The sequence below is a fragment of the Microtus oregoni genome, unplaced genomic scaffold (genome assembly GCF_018167655.1).
Source record: "Microtus oregoni isolate MIOR12 unplaced genomic scaffold, Mior012 000002F_ref0000024, whole genome shotgun sequence".
Classification (NCBI taxonomy): domain Eukaryota; kingdom Metazoa; phylum Chordata; class Mammalia; order Rodentia; family Cricetidae; genus Microtus; species Microtus oregoni.
The window spans coordinates 20576414-20599793 of NW_024543061.1; the positions used below are offsets into that span (position 1 = coordinate 20576414).

A 23380-nucleotide genomic window follows, 5' to 3' on the forward strand; every position below is an offset into this window, starting at 1 on the left:
TTAGACTACAGCAGAACCTTTGTCATACACAGGGTGTATGATGAGCAAGGGAATAGATGGGTTAATGTTGATGGACAAAGATAAAGTATAATATTATACTTTGAACTTTATGGATAGGCTTGCTAGATCCCAACCCCCATGATGTCTGCTGCATAAGAAGGTACTAAAAAGTATATTTCAACATGTGCAGAGAACTGATTAGGTATATTTGGTCACTAGATGAAATAAAGGGTTAGGAAGAGGAAGGGCCATGATAGTGATAATGAGACAGAAACTTTCTATTCATAAGATGAAACCACTTGTTTGAGGTTTACGTCTCAAGGACAAGATTTCTTCTAAGGATGCTTTGTGTCTAACACCTGTTCGTGATAATGTACTTTTCTTAAATATTGCTGATGTGACTAAAAGAAGCTTTCATACTGTGCCAACCAATGACACATGACCTTCTGATTTATTCTTTGTTTGAATACTATATCATGAAAACATGAATTCAGTAAAATCGCAGCAGATTCCAAACACTCTCTTCTGTGTTGTGTCTGTCTGTCATTCACCAAACTTGTGCCTTCCTGTTACCAGGACCCTACTTCTCCCACAGTCTGAGTGGCTCCCCTGAGCCGGTCTGTGGCATGGACATCCTTGGATATGTGGTTCTGCTTTATTGTCAGGGAGGATACGAGAGTAAAGAAGTACTAGAACTTTCTCCCTCAGTAAAAGAGATCCAATCAAGTCAGGTATATGTGAGGGGAGTCCATAGAGGGAGGCCCAGAAAGACCATTGAGAGTTGTGAAAGTAAAGCCTGGAGTTGTTTGTAGACCCTGAGATAGCAGAGCCACTTGATAGCTACCAAGAAGAGCTAGTAATGGTGTATAACCAGCCCAAGAGAGAGTGTGCTAGTCAGTGAATTAGAATTAGATTTATCTAATAAGCCCTTGCAAATTTAGAGTTTATCTTGCTGGTTTTCGGTCTTGCTTTGGTGTAATATTTCACTGTGCTCCCTTTCCTCCCTTCTGGAATGGTAATATCTATACTGTACCATTGTATGTTGAAAGTAAAAATTTGATTTTAATTTTATAGAAATTATAGCTAAAAGACTGCCTTAAACTTAGTAGAGATTTGGGGTATTTGGAATATTAAATAGTATTGAGATTATGAAGGATTATGGGTGTTGGTGGGGTTTCCTGTCCAGCCTGGTTCCTGTAATTGTTAAGTCCCAAAGAAATTACACAGAGGTCTACATTAATCATAAAATGATTGGCCTATTAGCTCACGCCTTCTATTAACTCATAACTTACATTAGCCCTTTATTCTTATCTGTGTTAGCCACATGGCTCAGTAGCTTTTTCAGTGAGGAAGGTTATATCAAGCTTCTTTGGTGTCTGGACAGGACTGCAGAGGGAGCTTCCCTCTTTAATATAGACCTTTGTGTGATTTCTTTGGTGTTAAATGCCTATGGGACCTGGTAGGAGGACAGAAACCAGGCAGGACAGAAATCCTGATAACAAATGGCACCCACATGGACAACTGCATTCACATAAAACTTGAGAGAGCTTGGAAGTAATTCTAGACAGAAAATAATAAAGTAAAGCATGACATCTTGGTAGCAGCAATTTCTTAGATCTGTTCTGCTTGATAGAGGCAAGTACTCTCATTTAAGAGAGGCTTTCTGATTCAGCTTTAGCTGCAAAACCCTGCAGCTCTTTAAGAGGTCCTGACACAAAACACTTAAATTGTATTGGTAAAAGCTGACTGCATACTTTTCGGTTTTGAGCTATAGCAGGCAAAAAGCTGTGTCATTTTAAAATTCTGACTTTATGGGCCATCCTGACAGTGCAAACTCTGACTCTTTGAGGCAGGAGGTCCGGCTACAGAGAGAGCATTTGAGTTTTTTTTGTAGACACACGGTTGCAGCTTGCTTGCTCGCAAGGACCTTGAAACACCACAGAGCTGTGGCAATAAACATAGCAGAGATACCCATGGAATGTCAAAAAGCTAAGGAATTGATGGGGGAGAGTCTTCTGTTTTGTGTTAATTTCATTGGTTAAATAAAGAGACTGCCTTGGCCCTGGTAGGACAGAAAATTAGGTAGACAGAGTAGACAGTACAGAATGCTGGGAGAAAGAAGCTGAGTCAAGCAGTCACCATGATTCTCCCACTCCAGACAGATGCAGGTTAAGATCTTTCCTGGTAAGCCAGCTCGTGGTGCTAACACAGAATATTAGAAATGGGTTAGATGAATATGTAAGAGCTAGCTAATAAGAGGCTGGAACTAATGGGCCAGGCAGTGTTCAAAAGAATACAGTTTCCTTGAAATTATTTGGGACATAAGCTAGCCTTACAGGAGCTGAATGGCAAGAAGGTAGCCCATCACTCCACTCACAACAAGGAATGGGCTGGATCAGGCTGTCGAAGCCACAGCTTTAATCCTACCCATATTGCTTAACAAATTATAGACTCATGTAGTCAGAAAAAAAGAGAGATATACAGTAAGGAGAGATTCAAAGATGAAGAAAACCTATAAATGGTTTACAGTGTGTTAAAAAAATATATGCAAGCTTGGGAGAGTAAAGAAAAAGGTTAAAGTCCTTAAAATAAAAAAGAGAGTAGTTGGGTGTTGTGGTAGATACCTTTAATCCCAACACTTGGGAGACAGAGGCAGACAGACCTCTGTGAGTTCAAGATGTAGTGGCATACACCTTTAATCCCAGCACTTGGGAGGCAGGGGTAGGTGGATTTCTGTGATTTCAAGGACAGCCTGGTCTGCACAGTGATTTTCAGGACAAAGATACACAGAAAACCTGTTTCAAAAAGCCAAAAATTAAAATTGTACACACACACACACACACACACACACACACAGACACACACACACACACACAGACACACAGACACACACACACACACACACACACACAAATATATATATATATATATATATATATATATATATATATATATGGGGACATGATAAGAAGAGAAGATAGAGATATAGATGATAGATTGGGAGATGATAGATAACATATAATGAACTATAACTGTCTCTACAAAAGATATATTTAAGATAGTTAATTGATGGCATAGAGGCAAAATAGATATATACATGATGTAAATAAATAAATGATAAATAGATAGTATGTAGATGAGTAGATAGATAACATATTCCCTATATGTTTCATGGCTCCAGAAATCATGACTAATTTACACCATGAAGAAACGGACTGAAATAGCTGCTGTGTTTGAATCTCCTGGGAACAGAGTAACTTGGAGATGGGGGAAGAATATTCCAGCTGGGTTGAATGAAAAGTTCTTGATTTATTTCTTAATCAGATTGTCTCATGAAGCATTTGTGTACATTATTTTTTTGCATGTAGCTATATAAAATTGATTGTGGAGAGAACTGTTGGAATTATTTTAGGGAAATTAACTGGATAATCAATGTTGTTGAAACCTGCTTGCCTGACACTAAGTAAATCCTAGTCTCAGATGAAGCTGTCTTTGTGTTATGCTAATGTCAGTTCCAATGTCAAGCTCAATTATTATTTTAGTAATAAAAAACAGCATCAACAGCACCTGGAAAGTTTTGGAAAATGCAAATTCTCTGGCTCAAATTCAGAACTAGCAGCTCCGTCTTGTGCTAAGACTTCAAAACATGTGTTTCAGGTAAGTGTGTAATTATGAAGCACACTAAAATTTAAAAATCTTGGTTGATTGTAAAATTGTATATACCAAATTGTTTTAGAGAGCTCCAGTTTATATTCTTGGTGATTCTATTAGGATGAGAACTTGAGAGATCAAGGTCATCATACCATCTGTGTGGACAGCTGATGATGAGCTTAAAATTACATTTATTAATTCAGTTCCACATGGCATGCATGTGTAGGTCAGAGGACAACCTGCAGGAGTCAGTTATTTCCTTCTCTTGTGTGGGTGCTCAGGACCAAACTCAGCTCATGAAGTTTCATAGCAAGCTCCTTTATGATGTGTTCTGTTTCTGCCATCTCTACTGATGAGTTTTTTTTTAAATGATAAGAAAAAAATATAATTGAATCAACTAGTGGATTTACCCCTGTCAGGTTAAACTTTAAAGATAGTAGAAAAGCTATGGGAAATTTTATTGTTATAAAACCTTAACATACTTACACACTTAAATATACACATTCACACACACACACACACACAAAAAAAAAAAACTCGACCACCATCACCTTAAATATACCAAAGGACATAAGTAGTGTCCTCACATTTTAAGGGAAGTGAATTAATGAAAAATAATTAGACAGTTGAGAACAATAACTTTTAAAATGAAGATGAGTACTTAAATGGTCTTAGAAGATGGAAAAGAAAAGTACAAAGCTGATACTTAAATTATGAAAACTGTAGAAATGTCTAGTACAAAAATTACATAAAGGTTTTATGAATGGGGCAAATCAAAAGTAAATTATTAAGATGGAAGAAAAATTTTATTAACAGCAAACTATGAAGAAATGGGAAATGAAAAAGTAGATTTTCACATAGAGAAAGATATGCTAATATTATACACTAAAGTCTAGTTGACAAATTTTGTGGTTGAAGTTTCTAGTATTAGCAAGCTAGAGTGGTTTATGTTGTACAAGTTTGTTGTTTTAATTGTAAAGTTGAGTTTTAAATTTATGTTTAAAACAAGGGACATCAATTGCGTGGGACATCTTAGATCAGCAGACATTCTAAACAAAGCAATGATAATATCAAACATGTCCACTCCCAAGCTGGGTTAAGTTGATACTGCCAATTTCAGAACACTAAATTTTTTTTTGGCACTGGATGTTCTACAAATTTACAATCTTTTGGTGAAGTCCTGGGCACAATGTAAAATGAGACACAGCCACAAGCATTCAAACTGAAAGATTTTGCTTTTTGTTTCTACACATTATGAGGTCTGTCAATCATCCTTTTTTAGGCCATTCTGTTATCAGTTCCACTGGGACTTAGTTTCACATTTTCATACTGATTTATACTCTTGAGTATATTTAGTAACAAACTATATCATTTTGAGCATTTTTGAGAATAAACATGTACTCTAGGAGAGTTCACTTACTCATTAGACAAAATACATTCTTTTCACAAAATTCATTATTTTCTTTATATATTTTGGAGATCAGACCTTTGTCTGATGTGGGGTGGGTGAAGATCTTTTCCCATTCAGTAGGATGCCTTTTTGTCTTAATGACAGTGTCCTTTGCTTTACAGAAGCTTCTCAGTTTCAGGAGGTCCCATTTGTTCATTGTTGCACTGATTGTCTGTGCTCCTGGGGTTATACATAGGAAGTGGTCTCCTGTGCCCATGTGTTGCCTTCTACGTCCCACTTTATCTTCTATCAGGTTCAGTGTGGTTGGATTTATATTGAGGTCTTTAGTCCATTTGGACTTGAGTTTTTGAATGGTGATAGATATGGATCTCTTTTCATTCGTCTACAGGTTGACATCCAGTTCTGCCAGCACCATCTGTTGAAGACGCTCTCTTTCTTCCACTGTATAATTTTAGATCCTTTGTTGAAAATCATGTGTTCATAGGTTTGTGGGTTAATATCCGGATCTTCGATTCAATTCCATTGGTCGACATCTCTGTTTTTATGCCAATACCAAGCTGTTTTCATTACTATCGCTCTGTAATAGAGTTTGAAGTCAGGGATAGTAATGCCTCCACAAGTTCCTTTATTGTATAGGTTTGTTTTGGCTATCCTGGGTCTTTTGTTTTTCCATATTAAGTTGATTATTGTCCTCTCAAGATCTGTAAAGAATTTTGTTGGGATTTTGATGGGGATTGCATTGAATTTTTAGATTGCCTTTGGTAGAATTGTCATTTTTACTATGTTGATCCTTCTATTTTCTGGTATCCTCTTCAATTTCTTTCTTCAAAGCCTTAAAGTTCCTGTCAAATAGATCTTTCACTTTCTTGGTTAGTGTTCCCCCAAGATACATTATGCTATTTGTGGCTATCATGAAAGGTAATGTTTCTCTGATTTCCCTCTCTGCTTCTTTATCTTTTGTGAATAGGAGGGCCACTGATTTTTTGAGTTGATCTTGTATCCTGCTACATCACTGAAGGTATTTATCAGCTGTAGGAGTTCTTGGTAGAGTTTTTGGGGTCACTGATGTAAACCATCATATCATCTTCAAATAATGAAAGTTTAACTTCTTCTTTTCCAATTCAAATCCCCTTGATCTCTTTATGTTGTCTCATTGCTATGGCTAGAACTTCAAGCACTATGTTGAAGAGATATGGCAGAAGTGGACAGCCTTGTCTTGTTCATGATTTTGGTGGAATGGATTTGTGTTCCTCTCCATTTAATTTGATATTAGCTATTGGCTTGTTGTATATTGCTTTTATTATATTTAGATATGGTCCTTGTATTCCTAACCTCTCCAAGACCTTTATTATAAAGGGGTGTTGAATTTTCTCAAATGCTCTTTCAGCATCTAATGAAATGATCATATTTTTTTTCTTTTAGTTTATTTATATGATGGATTATTGATAGATTTTCATATGTTAAACCAGCCCTGTATCTCTGGGATGAAAGGACTCAAGAAGCTAGACATTAAAATTTTAAATAACCCAAATAAAATGGGGTACAGAGATGAACAGAGACTTCTCAACAGAAGAAGTTCAAATGGTCATGTTGAATTTTTTTAGTGATCAGGAAAATGCAAATCAAAACAGTTTTGAGATACCACCTTACACCTATCAGAATGGCTAAAACCAAAAACACCAATGATAGCCTATACTGGAGAGGATGTGGAGTAGGGGTACACTCATCCGTTGTTGGTGGGAATGCAAACTTGTCCAACCACTTTGGAAATTTGTGTGGCAGTTTCTCAGAAAATTGGGAATCAATCTACTTCCGGATCCTGCAATACCACTCTTGGGAATATACCCAAGAGATGCCCAATCATATTACAAAAGCATTTGTTTAATATGTTCATAGCAGCATTATTTGTAATAGCCAGAACCTGGAAACAACCAAGATGCACCTCAAGGGAAGAATGGATAAAGAAAGTGTGGAATATATAGACATTAGAGTACTAGTCCATGGTAAAAAACAAGGACATTGAGCCTATAATTAGTGATCCTAGAGAAGCTAAATAAGGAGAACCCAAAGAAAAACATATAGGCATCCTCCTGAATATTAACCTTCGTCAGGCGATGAAAGGAGACAGAGACAGAGACCCACATTGGAGCACAGGACTAAAACCTCAAGGTCCAAATCAGGAGCAGAAGGAGAGAGAGCATGAGCAAGGAACTCAGGACGCGAGGGATGTACCCACACACTGAGACAATGGGGATGTTCTATCGGGAACTCACCAAGGCCAGCTGGCCTGGATCTGAGAAAGCATGGGATAAAACCGGACTCGCTGAACATAGCAGACAATGAGGACTACTGAGAACTCAAGAACAATGGCAATGGGTTTTTGATCCTACTGCACATACTGGCTTTGTGGGAGCCTAGGCAGTTTAGATGCTCACCTTACTAGACCTGGATGGAGGTGGGTGGTCCTTGGACTTCCCTCAGGGCAGGGAACCCTGATTGCTCTTTGGGCTGAGGAGGGAGCGGGACTTGATTGGGGCGAAGGGGGAGGGAAATGGGAGGTGGTGGCAGGGAAGAGACAGAAATCTTTAATAAATATATAAAAAGAAAAAAAATAGTGACATCTTGGATTTTGCATGCAAATGAATGGAAATAGAAAACACTATCCTGAGTGAGATAACCCAGACCCAAAAATATGAATATGTTATGCACTCACTCATTAATGAACTCTAGACATAAGCAAAGGACATTGAGCTTATAGTTCACAAACCTAGAGAAGCCAAATAACAAGGTGAACCCAAAGAAAAACATACATCGATCCTCCTGGAAATTGGATGCAAACAAGATCGCTGGGCAAAAGTTGGGAGCATGGGGGTAGGGGTAGAGGTAAGGGTGGGGATGGAGGAAGGGGAGAGGGGGAGCAAGAAGGGAGAAGGGAAAGACTGGGGAAAGCTTGGGGGAGTGGGAGGGTAGAGATGGAGGAAGGGCGGATATAGGAGCAGGGAAGAAGATATCTACATTAAGGGAGCCATTTTAGGGTTGGCAAGAGACTTGGCTATAGAGGGGATCCAGGTGTCCACTGGGATGTCCCCAACTAGGTCCTTGGGCAACAGAGGAGAGGGTTCCTGAACTGTCCTTGCCCCACTATCACACTGATGATCATCTCGAATATCACCATAGAATCTTCGTCTGGAGAAGGAGATAGAGAAAGAGACCCTCATCAGAGCAATGGAGTGAGCTACCAAGGTCCTGTTGAAGAGCAGAAGGAGAGAGAAAATGACCAAGGAAGTCACGAACATGAGTGCCCACTCTGAGACAGTGTGCCTGATCTAATGGCAGCTCACCAAATCCAGTTGGACCGGGACTGTAGGAACCTGTGATCAAACTGGACTCTCTGAATGTGGCTGCCAATGGGGGCGGACTGAGAAGTCATTGATAATGGCACTAGGACCTATTTCTACTGCATGTACTGGCTTTTGGGGACCCTAGTCTATTTGGATGCACACCTTCCTAGGCCTGGATGGAGGAGGGAGGGCCTTGGACTTCCCACAGGCAAGGTACCCTGCCCTCTCTTAAGGAGGGAGGGGGAGAAAGGAAGGGAAATGGGGGAGCAGGAGGGTAATGAGAGAAGGGGAGAAAGTGTAAATTTTTGAATGGAAAAATAAAAATTAAAAAAAAGAAAAAAATCATTATTTCCAAATATATCCAAAATATATGTAAGAAATAAATATATGCCCTTACGGGAAATAAACAGAAGAGTTTCATATGCTTTGAAATTTAGAAGAACAATTGCAATGTATGTTTGGGTTGAAAATAGATTTTAGAACAGAAACAATATTAAATAGCCAAAATAAAGAATACTAATTTTTTTAGCCTTTTGTACAATAAAATTATGTTCATATTATAATCTCAATGTTCATCTAAAATCTCAAGTTGCCCTCAGTGTGACTTTAAGTTGACCTTCTATTATATGCAAGATAGCACTCTGAGCTCCAGCACCACATCTGCCTGCACTCCACATGATCTAGTTCATACTGATAATGGACTGAACATTTGAAATAATAAACAAGTCACATCAATTTAAGATTTTCTTTATAAAAAATCCTGGTGTCTCTTCACAGTAATAAAATCACCAAGACAGATGTTAGTGCTACAGACTGGAGTACTGTTGTGATAGGTTGGACTTTGTATTTCTTTGGAGAAATTTAGACTTTGGTAATTTGGATTTGGACAGTAGTGGACTGCTTTAAGTACTGCTTAGTGGGTCATACTAATAGGAACATGGAAGATTGTGGTGTTAATTGTTTTTTTTCAAACTTTAGGGGGTTCACTCAAGAGGTTTCAGAGCAGAAGAATTTTCGTATGTTACCTAGAGAGCATTCTTCTGATATTTTGGTGAAGAAAGCGGTTCCCTTTTATCCTTGTCTGAAGGGTTTTCATGAGGCTATAATGAATGGTTTTAGGTTAATTCCTTTGGAAGAAGATATTTCAATACAGCCTTATATAGACTGTTGTGTGGATATTAGTGGTAGCTCTAATAAAGACTTAAAATGAAAAGGAGCAAGCTGAGTAGAGTAAATTACAAAGGAAGTAAATTTTGATGAGAAAAAAGCACTAGGAAGTAAACCAAAGATAAATCCATGTTCAAGAAACTAACAGTATTAATAAATACAATAAAGGGAATTGTGAATGCAGGGCAAGATACTAGCAAGCTAAATTTTCAGTGTTTGGAAATATTAGAGCTGGGTGTGTTCAGGCACACCTTTAATCCCAGCACTGGGAAGGCAGAGGTTAGTGGACTTCAGAGTCTGAGTCCAGCCTGGTCTACAGGGCAAGTTTCAGGTCAGGCAAGTTTAGGAAATGAAAACAGAAATCTTGTAAAGATATAATAATGAAAATTACATGTTTCAGGCATAGCGAGCAGCAGAACTTGGAAGCTTCAGGCATGTGGTTCTAGCTCTAGTGTTAAGCATAGAAGAAATGGGTTATATAATTTGCTTCTGCACCCAAAGAATGCTGCTTAGACCAGGCATGTGTCAGCAGTGGCCCTGAATGGAGCCCTAAGAGAAAGTCCATTTCATGATGTTATAAAATCGAAGCCTGGATTCCCTTGGAGGACCCAGGATGTTAGAGATGCCAAAGTTGTGGGACACCTGCCTAGGATAGCTGCTAGGAGAGATGGAATCAGCATAAGAGAAACAATGCTGTAGTCAACAAAGCTGAATGGAGTTGGAGAAGTGGAGAGTGTTTTCCCATCCAACACGGAGATGTAAAGTTTGGAGTTTACCCACATAGGTTTTGGTCTTGCTTTTTTTCAGCATTTCCATGCTATGCTGCCCTCCCTGCATTTTGAATGTAGATCCTGCATTTGAATTCATATCTTTGCTATTGTATGTTGGAAGTATGTGATCTGCTTTTTGATATTGATTTTTATAGGGGGATTACAACTAACAGATTATCATGCATATAATAAGAGACTTTGGAGATTAAAATAACTTTGAGACTGTTATAGACTATGGAGACTTTTGAAGTTAGACTGAATGCATTTTTTTTTTCATTTTAGTATGTATGTAAGCTTTTGGGGGTCATGGAGCAGAATGTGGTGGTTTGGCAAAAAATGGAACTATTAGGAGGTGTGGCTTTGTTGAAGGACATGTGTCACTGTGTGGGTTGGCTTTGTGGTCTCTTTTGCTCAAGTGTCCCATAATGTGACTTGCAGTCAACTTCCTGTTGCCTGCAAGATGTAGCACTCTCAGCTGCAGCACCACATCTGTCTGCCCTCCACCATGCTCCCTGTCATGATGATAATGGACTAAACCTTTGAAACAGTAAGCGAGTCACCCTAATTAAATGTTTTATTTAATTGCTATGGTCATGTTATATCTTCACAGCAAAAAAAAAATGCCCTAATTAAGACAACAATCTTTTTCTCTATCATAAATTCATTTAATTGTTGTTGATATTATATTGGTTAATATCAATTGTCAGTTAGAAAAAAAACCTAGAATTACCAGCAGGTTCTCTATGCAAGGAACTCTATGAATGATAGTAGGCAATTTTTTTGACTGGGTTATTCATATTGAGAAGATCTGATCACTGGTGGCATCCTTGAGCTAGGATCCTAGATTGCCTAAAAGGAGAAAATGAGATAAGCACAAACACTCATTGCCCCCTTCTAACTGCAGGTGCTTTGTGAAAAATTACTTCAAGCTGTTCCAATGCTAACTTCTTTACCGTGGTGTAAGTGCACATGCATTATAGATCAGTACAAAGTATTCCTTCCTTAAGCTTCTTTTGCTAAGATATTTTATGTAATAGTACAACTATCTGAGTTACAAAATAAGACATTTCACAATATATCTTCGTCATTGTTCTATTACTCTGAAAGACTCCGTGACCAAGGCAATTCTCATGGAAGAGAGCTTTATTGGGGGGTGTTTACAGTTTCAGAGGTTTACTCCATTATCATCATGATAGGCAACATGATCATGGTGGCCTGCAGAGAGAGCTACACCCTTATCTGAAGGTGGAGAGTGACTCTGGACTTGGCATGGACTTTTGAAATCTCGGGATCCACTCCCAGTGCCACACTTCCTCCAAAAGGGCCAGCCATCCTAATACTTTTAATTCTTTTATTTCAAATAATGTCATTTCCTGATGAGTAAACATTAAAATATATGCGCCTATGGAGACCATTCTCATTTAAAAAACCACACAATAGTTGTCATATTCAACATTTTTCTGTTTTCAAAAAAAAAAGATTCAAAAGCATTAGGTTAGTTTTTATATTATGTAGATACAAAGAAGAAATATCAAACATTTCATCTATAAATTCTAACTCAAAAGTAACATCAAAAGTAACATGGTGTTTCTTAAAGTGAATGAAAAATTTCAGTTTTATATCTAATATTGGTTATTACATTTTTTTTTATTTCTCTTTTACCATCAGCAAGCAGGGACTCTATAACTACTGGTATTGAATTTCATTGAATACTGAGGTCAGAGTGCATATTTTATTGGTATGTCTGTATGTTACAAATATATATTTTACATTATACCAACACAATGTAAAACCACCTTATAGTAGAATATGAATTGAAGAACATGATCCAAGAAAGGTGCCCATAACTTAAATGGACAACTCAATGATCACCATTCCATTCTGGAAAAAACAAATCCTGATATTTCCACTGGGTCACAATCTGTTTCTCTACACACAGAGAAAATAATGGTCTAACTTTTATAACTGCTATTTGTCAAATTATTTGAAATTTTATTTTGATGGGTAACCTACAGAATCACCCACTCAAAATTATACTTTGTGAGATTGTCTCTGCATGTTGGGTAGTCATATGTCATTGATTCTCATTGTATGAGCTGCAGAGACTACTCAGAAAAAAAAAAGCATAAGGACGTGAGTTGAGATTGCTGGCACCCACATGCGAATAACATCAGTTCACCATTTACACCGGTGAAAGGCTTAATCAAATGAAAGGTATATGAAAATCTATATGGAACCATACCGTCTTCCAACTCAAAAAAAAATCATTTAGAGAGAACAGTTGAATAGAGATGACATAAATGAGAGAGGAAGCATATGCCCAGGATAAAGAGTATGTGGACTGAAAGATTACTGAGGCTAGCTTGTCAGCTCTAACAGCCAATAAAATAGTAAGTTCCAGGTTCAGTGAAAGACCCTATCTCATAGAAATGAGATGGGGAGCAGTAGAACAGAATGACAAATGTCATTCACTGGCCCATTCATGGGAATGGACAAACAGTTGCACACTTTTTCACACATGTGTTTGCAACACACACAGGCAATTCAATGTAACACACTATCACAATGCATATCCATATCACAATGTAGCAAGTCCTCTCAAAATGGATTTTGAGTTTGGGTTCTATGTTTTCACTTTCTGCTTTATGTTTTCAGTCTCAGGTATTCATAAATGACACTGTCATGTAACTCCTTGTTCCTGTCTTTTAACACATGCAGAAATCCATTTTTTTATATATAGATAACTTTTTTGTTTTTACATTTAAATATAAAAATACTACTCTGCTCTTTGTTATAAATGGAGGACCAAGAACTAAGAACCTTTTCTTCTGTTACATCAGGGCTGTCCATCAGGAAACACACTAAGCTGTCTTCATGGAGGGTATAAACTCCCCAAGCAAGTGAAACACGGTACAAGGGAGCACCCTCCAACTGCTCCTCACCTACCTTCCATTTGGAACAGAAAGTCGGTTTTACCGGAAGAACTAACAGCTCTCCACCAACAGGGAATCGTCAATCCAGGCAGTGTACCCGTGCTTTCAACTATCCTGAAGAAATATTCTTCCTCTCACAAATATACCCGCTCTGTGACAGCTATGCCTACTGGACATGCATTCCTGATGAGATGAAGCAGTGGTTACCTTCCCTTCCCCTCCCCCTCACCCACTACAAAGTTAGATAGAAAAAAAGAAGAGGGTTGGGTGTGTAGAAATTAAGAACTTGACCCCTCTATTCTGACCAATGAAAGCAAGATTAACTGGGCACGAGGAATAAAAGACCTTGATATTCCATCCTTTGAGTTACAGTGAGGTCAGCTGGGACAGGAAAGAGTTGGAGTGGGGTGATTAGGAAGGGCTCAGGATCACTCAAAGCCTAGCCCACTTAGTTCTTGTATTTGAACGGCTCATCGCCAGTCTCGTTGAGAAGGCAAGTGTGGACGATGGCTTCTGTCACGGCAAAGGGGTCACAGTTGGCAGAAGGGCGACGGTCTTCAAAGTAGCCCTTCTCTTGGCCGACAGTCCGGGGAATGCGGATGCTGGCACTGTGGTTGGCAACGCCAGCAGAAAGTCGTTGATGTTGGAGGTTTCATGGAATCCAGTCAGGCGCCGGGCATTGTCCACCCCTCCCCCCCCCCCTTGGGATCGTAGGTGCGAATGTGGTACTGGTGCCGCTTGCTTAGTTTCTCAGTGGGCTCCTCAATGTACTTCAGACCATTCTTCTCCCGCATGGCTTTGGTGCTAAAGTTAGTATGGCAGCCAGCACCGTTTCAGTTCCCAGGAATGGGCTTGGGATCAAAAGTTGCTGTCACCCCGAAGTCTTCACATACACGATGCAAGATGAAACGGGCCACCCAGGGATAATCTCCCATGCGGATTCCTTCACAGGGTCCTATTTGGAATTCTCACTGTTCAGCCATGACCTCTGCATTTGTTTCTGTAATCTTGACTCCAGCAGACAAGCAGGCCCGGTAGTGAGCCACAACGATGTCCCTGGCATAGGCTTTGTCTGCTCCCACACAACAGTAGTATGGATCTTGGGACCCAGGGAAGCCATTGGAAGGCCAACCAAAGGTGTGTCCATCTGTTCCCATGAGAGATAATCATGTTCCATTGCAAACCAGGGGTGCTAATTGCTCAACATGTCCATTATCCGTTTACAGTTGTGTCTTAGACTGGACTCTGCAGGCTTCCAGTTATACTTGAATACTTCAAACTTCTTTAACTTGCCCATTGGGGAAATAGGACATTACATACTGAATTGGTCCTTGTCGTATCTGTCCAGTTGGATCTTTATTGTAATGATGGACATCTTTATAGACATCTTAATCTTAACACATAATTTTTTGGAATAAAATTTAGAAAGATTGAAAAAAGAAAAAGAAAACTTCAAAGAGCACCAACTTGTTGGGCTCCTTGCGGAAGGGGTCTCGAAACATGGCAACCGGCCTGAGATACATGTCACTGTTGGAGCCCTCAGACTGAAAGGTACTAGAGCCGTCCAAATTCCACTCGGGTAATTCTTCTACACGCTTGGGCTCGCAGACCAGGGTGCAGGTCTTTCAGCACAGCCCTTCGCCGGTCCCATCAACCCAGATATATATGGCCTGGACTTTCTCACCCTGGGTCAAGGACATGTACATTTGCTTGATGCTTTTGTTCAGGTGGGAACTTACTGAGGCGGCCATGGTGGAAGGTGTTCTTAGTGGTGGCTGGCGGGATGATGGATGGGGTGGACAGGCCACGAGAGCGAGACGAAGAGAGCAGAGAGGAGATGGGTGTGGGGCTAAGACGGTGCGCTCTACTTCCATTCTTGGCTCTCCAGAAATACAATTTTTATTTTACATCTTTGTTGCTGTTTCCCCTTTCTCCTGTTTTCCCAGTTTTTCCCCTCCACCCTGCTGTGTTACCAACCCCAATCTAGTCCTTTTCTACTTCTGCTTAGAAAAGGACAAGCCTCCCATAAGTATCAACAAAATATGAAAAAAAAAACAAGTTACAATAAAAACAAGTCCCTCCCATGTATTAAGCCTGGCTTGGCAGTCCAGTTTGGGAATATCATAATTTTTAATGTTATTCTTGTGAGTAGAATCAGTAAACAAAGCATGCATATATTATCAATGGTAATGAATTATTTTGAATAATTTTTAAAGCCTCATTCCAATTTAAGTTTTCTGTTAGCTTCCGTGAAAACCCATTTTGTTTTTCTACATAGATGGATCCTTAGACCAATCAAATATATGTTGAAGCCCGTTAATGTATACTCTGGATTTATCAGATTTTGTTAAGATTAGGGAAATTGTCCAGTAGATACTGACATTGAAAATGTATTCATAAATAGTTGTCTGGTCTTTTCTTCTGTTTTCTTTTGTTAAACTTTTTATGGAATGAAACACATTCAAGTACCAAAAAACAAACAAAAATCAAACCAAACAAGTAAGCAGAACTTTCATTACACACGTTTATATATTTATCACTACTATCTTGTTATCTCATGATGTGTTTATTAACTTTATCTTTGAGTTGGTATATTTTTATAACTGATTTTCTGAAACTTTTATAATTAAATTTAGTCATATTTTTTCAATGCTAGCTATTTTTGCATTGTGCTTAAAAAATTATTAACAACTCTGAGGTAGCAGTTATTTTGTTCAGTTTTTTTTCTAGAAACACTGCTCTTTTGCTCTTCACATTTAAATATGCAATATTCTTGAAATTACATTGCTATTCAGACCTCCTGTATTTCAAATAATAGATTCCCCTAATAACTTTTCTGTGTCTAACAGGAAACCTTTCACCTGGGGTCATATAGAATGCTCCATTAACAAAGAATCTATACTCTAGAAGCTTTATTTCACAATTACATAACTCCTAGAAAATTTCTGTAATCGGTTACTCAAAAATACAACCTCTGTAGTGTATGTCAAGGAAGAATCATGTAATGTATGTGTGTGCGTGCACAATCACTGTTCTTTTCTTTTGAATTTTAAAACAACAGCAATTACTCTTTGAATGACAATTATTAAATTTGTTTTGAACTTCTCTTTAATCAATGCATTTATTAGAGTGTATATAAGGATCACAAAATAAATAATTGATGCCTACTTTTTTTTTGTTTGTTTGTTTTAACTGACAGTACTGTCATGTGACTAAATATAGTTGGGCCCTGCTTACTTTATTTGATAATAGAGACCAAAAGTTCTGTTGGCAATAAAAATTATGTTTGTAGAATCACCCAGTCAGTTGGAGTGCTATAAAGGAGTGTTGTCAATAAAACTGTAATTATTACTATGGTTTTGTTCCATTTCTGTGGTAATTAGTTATTATCATTATTTATTACTTCATTTTATGGTTATTGCTTGCAATTTCAGAATTTAAATACCGAAAGCACAAACAGTGTTAATTTAATTGCAGTGTTGAAATTCTGAAAACTCCATGTGGTGTTAAGATTATTAATAAGTATATTTCAAATGGATATTCTAATTACATTTTGCATTTTGCCGGATTTCTTGTTCATCATAATTTTGAACAAATCGTTATGTTTTGTCATCTGAAAATTGTCATGCTAAAATAAATGTCATTTCATGGGGCTGTGTTTAGGCAAACACCATGAATTTTGTAGTTCACAGAGGAAACAATTCAGTGATTAAGAAAATAATTCTAAATGGGTTTCATGTGTTTTATATATTGTTAAAGACATCTTCAGACCTTAAAACCTTTTGAGGGTATGAAGACATGGCTCAGTGGTTTAGATCACTTACTGTTATTCCAGAAGATCTGGTTCATTTTGCAAAAATCTCATGGCAGTTCACAGCCCTCTACTTCATCCTATGCCCTCTTCTGGTCTCCTAAAGCAAATACATTCATTTGCACAGCTCATTTAACAGACAAATAATTTAAAGTACAAGAATTTTTTTTTAATTTTTATTGCTTTATAAATAATACCATTCAAAATTTCCACTTCCTCCTCTCCTCCCATTCCCCCCCCTGCTCCCCCACTCCCCCCTCCCCCTCCTCCTCCAGTCCTAAAAGAAGGCAGAGTACCTTGCTCTGTGGGAAGTCCAAGGCCCTCCCCCGTCCATCCAGGCCTAGAAAGGTATGCATCCAAACAGACTAAGATCCCAAAAAGCCAGTGCATGCAGTAGAGACAAATCCTAGTGCCATTATCAACGGCTTCTCAGCCCCCATTGTCAGCCACATTCAGAGAGTCCAGTTTGATCACATGCTTGTTCAGTCCCAGTCCAGCTGGCTTTGGTGAGATGCCATTAGATCAGGCACACTGTCTCAGTTGGTAGACCAACTCCTTGCGGTCCTGACTTCCTTACTCATATTCTCCCTCCTTATGCTCTTCAACTGGACCTTGGGTGATGGAGGAAGGTCATTGGCTAATAAAGGCACTGCCCTGGCCCATTTTATTGGTTAGAGGATAGGTGGGAGGAGTAAACAGAACAAAATGCTGGGAGGAAGAGGAAGTGAGCTCGGAGACTCGACCGCTTTCCTCGCGGGAGCAGACGCCTGAGAGAGACGCCATGCCCTGCTCCCGGGATGAAGCTCGGACCCAGGATGGACTAGGCTAGAATCTCCCCGGTAAGCGCACCTTGGGGTGCTACACACAGATGATTAGGAATGGGCTAAATTAATATGTGAGAATTAGCCTAGAAGAGAATGGGCCAAGCAGTGATTAAAAGAATACAGTTTGTGTGTTGTTATTTCGGAGCATAAGCTAGCCATGTGGGCGGCCGGGTGTGGGGGACGCAGCCCTGCCGCCCCATATTACTACAGTTGGCGCCCAGACATGTGGACAGCCGAAACCCACTTAAAAAACCTGAGAAGGCTTAAAAATAAGGGAGAGAGAGTTTAACACAGATTTTTGCTGTTTGTTGGTGGCGTGCTGTAGAGAGATTTCCTGATTCGGCAACAGTAGCAGAAAAAACGCTGTGTCATTTTAAAGCGCGACTTCCTGGGGCTGTGCCACCATTGCGATCTCTGTCTGACTCCTGCAGGAGACAGAGCTTTTGAATAGACCATTTGGAGTAAAGTGCTACGATTTGTTTGATGGCAACTAGACTCGCTGTGTTCTCGGGTCTGCTCTGCTTGCTAGAGGCAAGAATGCGCTTTCTTCTAAGAGAGGCTTCCTGACTCAACTTTAGCTGCAAAGCCTGCAGCTCATTAAGAGGTCCTGCCACGAAACACTTAAACGGTGTTGACGAAAAGCTGAGCGCATGCTTTTCGGTTTTCAGCCGTAGCAGGAAAAAAGCTGCGCCGTTTAAAAATGCCGGCTTTCTGGGCTGTCCTGCCAGGGCAAACTCTGACTGTTTGAGGCAGGAGGGCCGGCTACTGAGAGAGGACTTGAGTGTTGTCTGTTGTAGCTCACTTGCTGGCAGGGACCTTGAAATGCCATCCAGTAAACATGGCTACAGCCAGTACCTCAGCCATGAGGCTGGAAAGCTAAGGAATGGACTGGATCTAGCTGGCAAAGCCACGCCTTTAGTCCTACTGAGATCGCTTGGTAAATTAAAGACTCATGTGGTCAGAAAAAGAGAGATATACAGTAAAGAGAGATTCAGAGACAAAGAAAATTTTTAAATGGTTTAAAGTGTGTTAAAAATATATGCAGACTAAAAGTTGAAGTTCTTAAAGTAAAAAACAAAAAAAGGAAGAGAGTTGTTGTGTGTGGTAACACACGCCTTTAATCCCAGTGCCTAGAAGGCAGAGACAAACAGATCTCTGTGAGTTCAAGGTGTAGCAGTGTACACCTTTAATCCCGAATGCCTGGGAGGCAGAGACAGGCGGATCTCTGAGAGTTCAAAGACAGCCTGGTTTACAGAGTTACTTCAGGTCAAAGATACAGAGAACCTGTCTCAAAAAGCAAAGAGTTAAAAGTAAAAATAAACAAAATAGAGGTTAAAACAAAGCTGCACAAAGATGGAAAATACACAGAGAATCTTGATACTGTATGCTATTATGCTCTCTTTGAATTGTTTGAATGCTGAGGAAGGAACAACAGCTGCTAAAAGATATTTATTTATAAATACTGCTGAACTAATCCAACATAGATATTATGAATTTGGATCTAAGGATATGATACTTTGGAAAGGAGTTTCTTATTTTGTTTTCACAGAGGATGAGACGCTGTTCACTTCTTCTATTCCAATTTGGTATGATGGACCACGCCCTCCTGAAGGGTTGGTGTGAACGCCTTCAAAAAATTGCTTCGCTCAACTGCCAACTGAGATGAAACTAGCACACAGGTTATACCATGAAAGACCTAATTAACGACGCCCCCATTCAGCAGGAAGCAGTTTGGAGAGAAAAAACTGCGCCCATGTTCCCAAATATGGTTTATAAACGTCCTTTTACATTTAAAGGGGGATATGATATAGATATGAATAATTTACATTAGTATAGATTTTGCTTTATTGATAGAAATTTAAGGTCAATTTTGTTATATGTATAAGTGTTTCTGATTTTGATTAAGGTATTGTGATTGTGTAGTTCATTTAAATATGTACTGTATAATTGAGAAATATAGGTCGTTAATGGATAATCATCAATAATAGTAAAGCTTGTAGTCATGTTAGTTAGATTTTCTAGATATATAGAGATATATTTTAGATAGACATTCTTCGTGTCTTTCAAAGATTACAGAATAGGACATTTAATGTTTTAATAACTGAGGACTTTTCATGACAATGAGACACTCTGCTCCTGGCAGCACCAATCTACTTCAAGAGGAAGATGGGCATCGAAGAGGCACCTTATGGGGTTTGATAGCCATTTGGGCAAGAAACTGCTCTTGCCTGGACTATTGCATAAACTGGACACAGAGAACCCGCAGAGAGAGGACTACTGAACTTGCCTAAGGTGAGATGATCTTTCGGGGTTCCTGATTCATTTTGAAAGAGTCTGCGAGACATTCTGCAGGACACAACAGATAGTGACTGAACTGACTTTGAATTTTCCTGCTTTATGGAAATGTCTGCTGGATACCATGGGCCTGAAGGCTGAAGATGGATGCCCCAACGGTACAAAAGAACTTTGGGTGACTGTCCAGGCAGCGAGATGTCTTTGTCATTTCTAGAGTTTGAAGTTTCTTAGTTCTTGTTTACTTAGGTAATATTATATCTTTCTGGAGTCTTTGATGGAGTTAAGAATAGTTAGTTATAGTTATAGTTTTCCTTAGTTATGATAAAGATTATTGTAACTTTTACTTGATAACTGTTTTGTTATATGTAATTTTGCTATGTTAAATCCTTTTTTTTTTTGTTTAAACCGAAAAAGGGGAAATGATGGAGGAAGGTCATTGGCTAATAAAGGCACTGCCCTGGCCCATTTTATTGGTTAGAGGATAGGTGGGAGGAGTAAACAGAACAAAATGCTGGGAGGAAGAGGAAGTGAGCTCGGAGACTCGACCGCTTTCCTCGCGGGAGCAGACGCCTGAGAGAGACGCCATGCCCTGCTCCCGGGATGAAGCTCGGACCCAGGATGGACTAGGCTAGAATCTCCCCGGTAAGCGCACCTTGGGGTGCTACACACAGATGATTAGGAATGGGCTAAATTAATATGTGAGAATTAGCCTAGAAGAGAATGGGCCAAGCAGTGATTAAAAGAATACAGTTTGTGTGTTGTTATTTCGGAGCATAAGCTAGCCATGTGGGCGGCCGGGTGTGGGGGACGCAGCCCTGCCGCCCCATATTACTACACTTGGGAGCTCAGTCCAGTTCTCTGATGTAGGTCTCTATCTCTATCTCCATCTGTTGCAGGACGAAGATTCTACTGTGCTATTCAAGATAGTCATCAGTGTGACTATGGGACAATGCTAGGTCAAGCACCCTCTCCTCTACTGCTCAAGGACTATTTTTAAAAAAATCATATTTCACACAATATAGAACAGTTTGAAAATAGATGATATTTACTGTTATTTCCATTTAACTCATTTTTAATTATTATTTTATGTGTTTGAGTGTTTTGCCTGCACACATGTCTAGGCAATGAGTGCATAACTGGTAACCTTGAAGGTTATAAAAGGATATCAGACTCCCTAGAACTAGAGTTACATATGATTGGGAGCTGTCAGGTAGGTCCCGGGAATTGAAACTCAGCCCTCTAAAAAAGCAGTCAATGCTGTTAACTATTGAGCTGTACTCTCCCTCACCATCTTTTTTTTTTATTTTTTTATGTCTATAAATGTGATAGAGAAGATATCACACTTAATATAAAGTGGTTACAATTTTATCAGCAACCACCATTCTTACTAATTATCCTCGATTTAAATTTCAAATCAAATGTACAGTTTAACCACACATCAGTAATTGGCGTCATCAGAATATGATGGAAAACTGATACCACTGATGTAATTACACTTTATTTATTTCACAGAATAAAGTGACAAGTAGGAATTAGGTTATTTTAGAAGAGATTTTTTTCACAATTTAATGGTACCTTGTGCTGTGACAATAAAGTATATGAATAATGAGATAATATCCACTTGCAGCAAGATCCTTGGGGCTTCACCAATAATGGAAATAATATTTTCATCAGGCCAGATATAAAATCTTACAAATAATATTTTAATAAAATCTTATAACAAAAACAAGATGAAGTAATACAAATAAGGAGCAAAACCAGACCACAAAATATTAGGTAAACTAATTTTTACAAATAGACAATATACATGGGTAGACATTTTTAAAAATAAGGCAATTAAATAGGTCCAATGCACACATAAAAATACTTCAGACCATTAATCATAAAACAAGTGTAAAGTTATAATTATGAGGCCTGTTCCTAGCTTTCAGAAGGACTCCTATGAAGTACATGCCAACAAGAGTTAGGCAGACCTTGAACTTTCTGAAGCAGATACAATTTTGCATAGTCATTTAAGAAACCATATAGAGAAAACAGACCTTAGAACTATAAAATGAACTATTGTATTAAATATGATAGGTCTGCTATGAGTTTATCTACCATAAATAAAATTTGAAAAAAAAGATTATAGGTATTTTCTCTTTTTCTACAGTAGCTAAGGTGTGAACATAATTTAAAAGTTCAATAGACAGATGTGATGTGGGATATCCTTCTGTATATGTGTTGCTCTTATTGGCTGAAGAACAAAGCTTTTTTAACCAAAGATTTAGCAGAATAAAGTCATGTGAAAAATCCAAACAGAGAGAGAGAGAGAGAGGAGGAAGAGAAGAGGAAGAGTTGAGAAAATGCCATGTAGCTTCCAAAGGAGCAACATGCCTCACATGTAAGCCATAGCCTCTATTACACAGATTAATAGAAATCGGTTAATTTAAAATATAAGAGCTACCTAGGAATATGCATAAGCCATTGACCAAACCATGTCACAATTTATATAGTTTCTATGTGATTTTTTCCAGTCTGAGTGGCTGGAAATGAAAGCACAGTCTCTATTTACACAGATGGCTATTTATAATAAATAAACATTCACATGGAAGCATATATATGCCTAAATTTATATTCATGCATAAATATAATCTAAGTATAATATTATAATTGCTTCAGTAGAAAGTGAAAGCTACATTTTCAGAGAGCAGGACAGATCTGAAGAATGCTATACTGTTATACTATGTGCAATCAGCCAGACATTGAAAAATAAATGTATTTAGAATCTAAAATAGTTCACAAATAGAAATTTTAAAATTCTGGTTAGTGTTGTAGCAAGGCATCAGTATATTTGAAACTTCCCCCCAAAAAATCTCATATAGACCAGGTCAGTAAAATTAATTTTGTAAGGTATCGAACAAGTAAGCTAGCGTGCAATTGGTTGTGGACATCAGATATATATCTAACATGAATATATGATATGTAAAGGACAATATATTTGAATATATTATGTAAAATGAACATAATTGTGCCTTTCATTTTTACATGAAATATATGGAACATCAATATATGTGCTTTATTTTCTATAACTCCATTCACTCCTCCTAATTCCTCCCCACCTTCCCTCTTCCCTAGACTGAATCCCCCTCTATTTCCTCAAGGCATAAGTAAGTCAACTATGAAAAGTAACTCTTA

The 23380-nt window shown here is 38.5% G+C and overlaps 1 pseudogene; it reads right to left on the bottom strand.

Moving 5' to 3' along the window:
* Positions 1-13721: 13721 nt before the first annotated feature.
* LOC121442077 lies at positions 13722-15024 on the bottom strand (annotated as a pseudogene).
* Positions 15025-23380: the final 8356 nt, after the last annotated feature.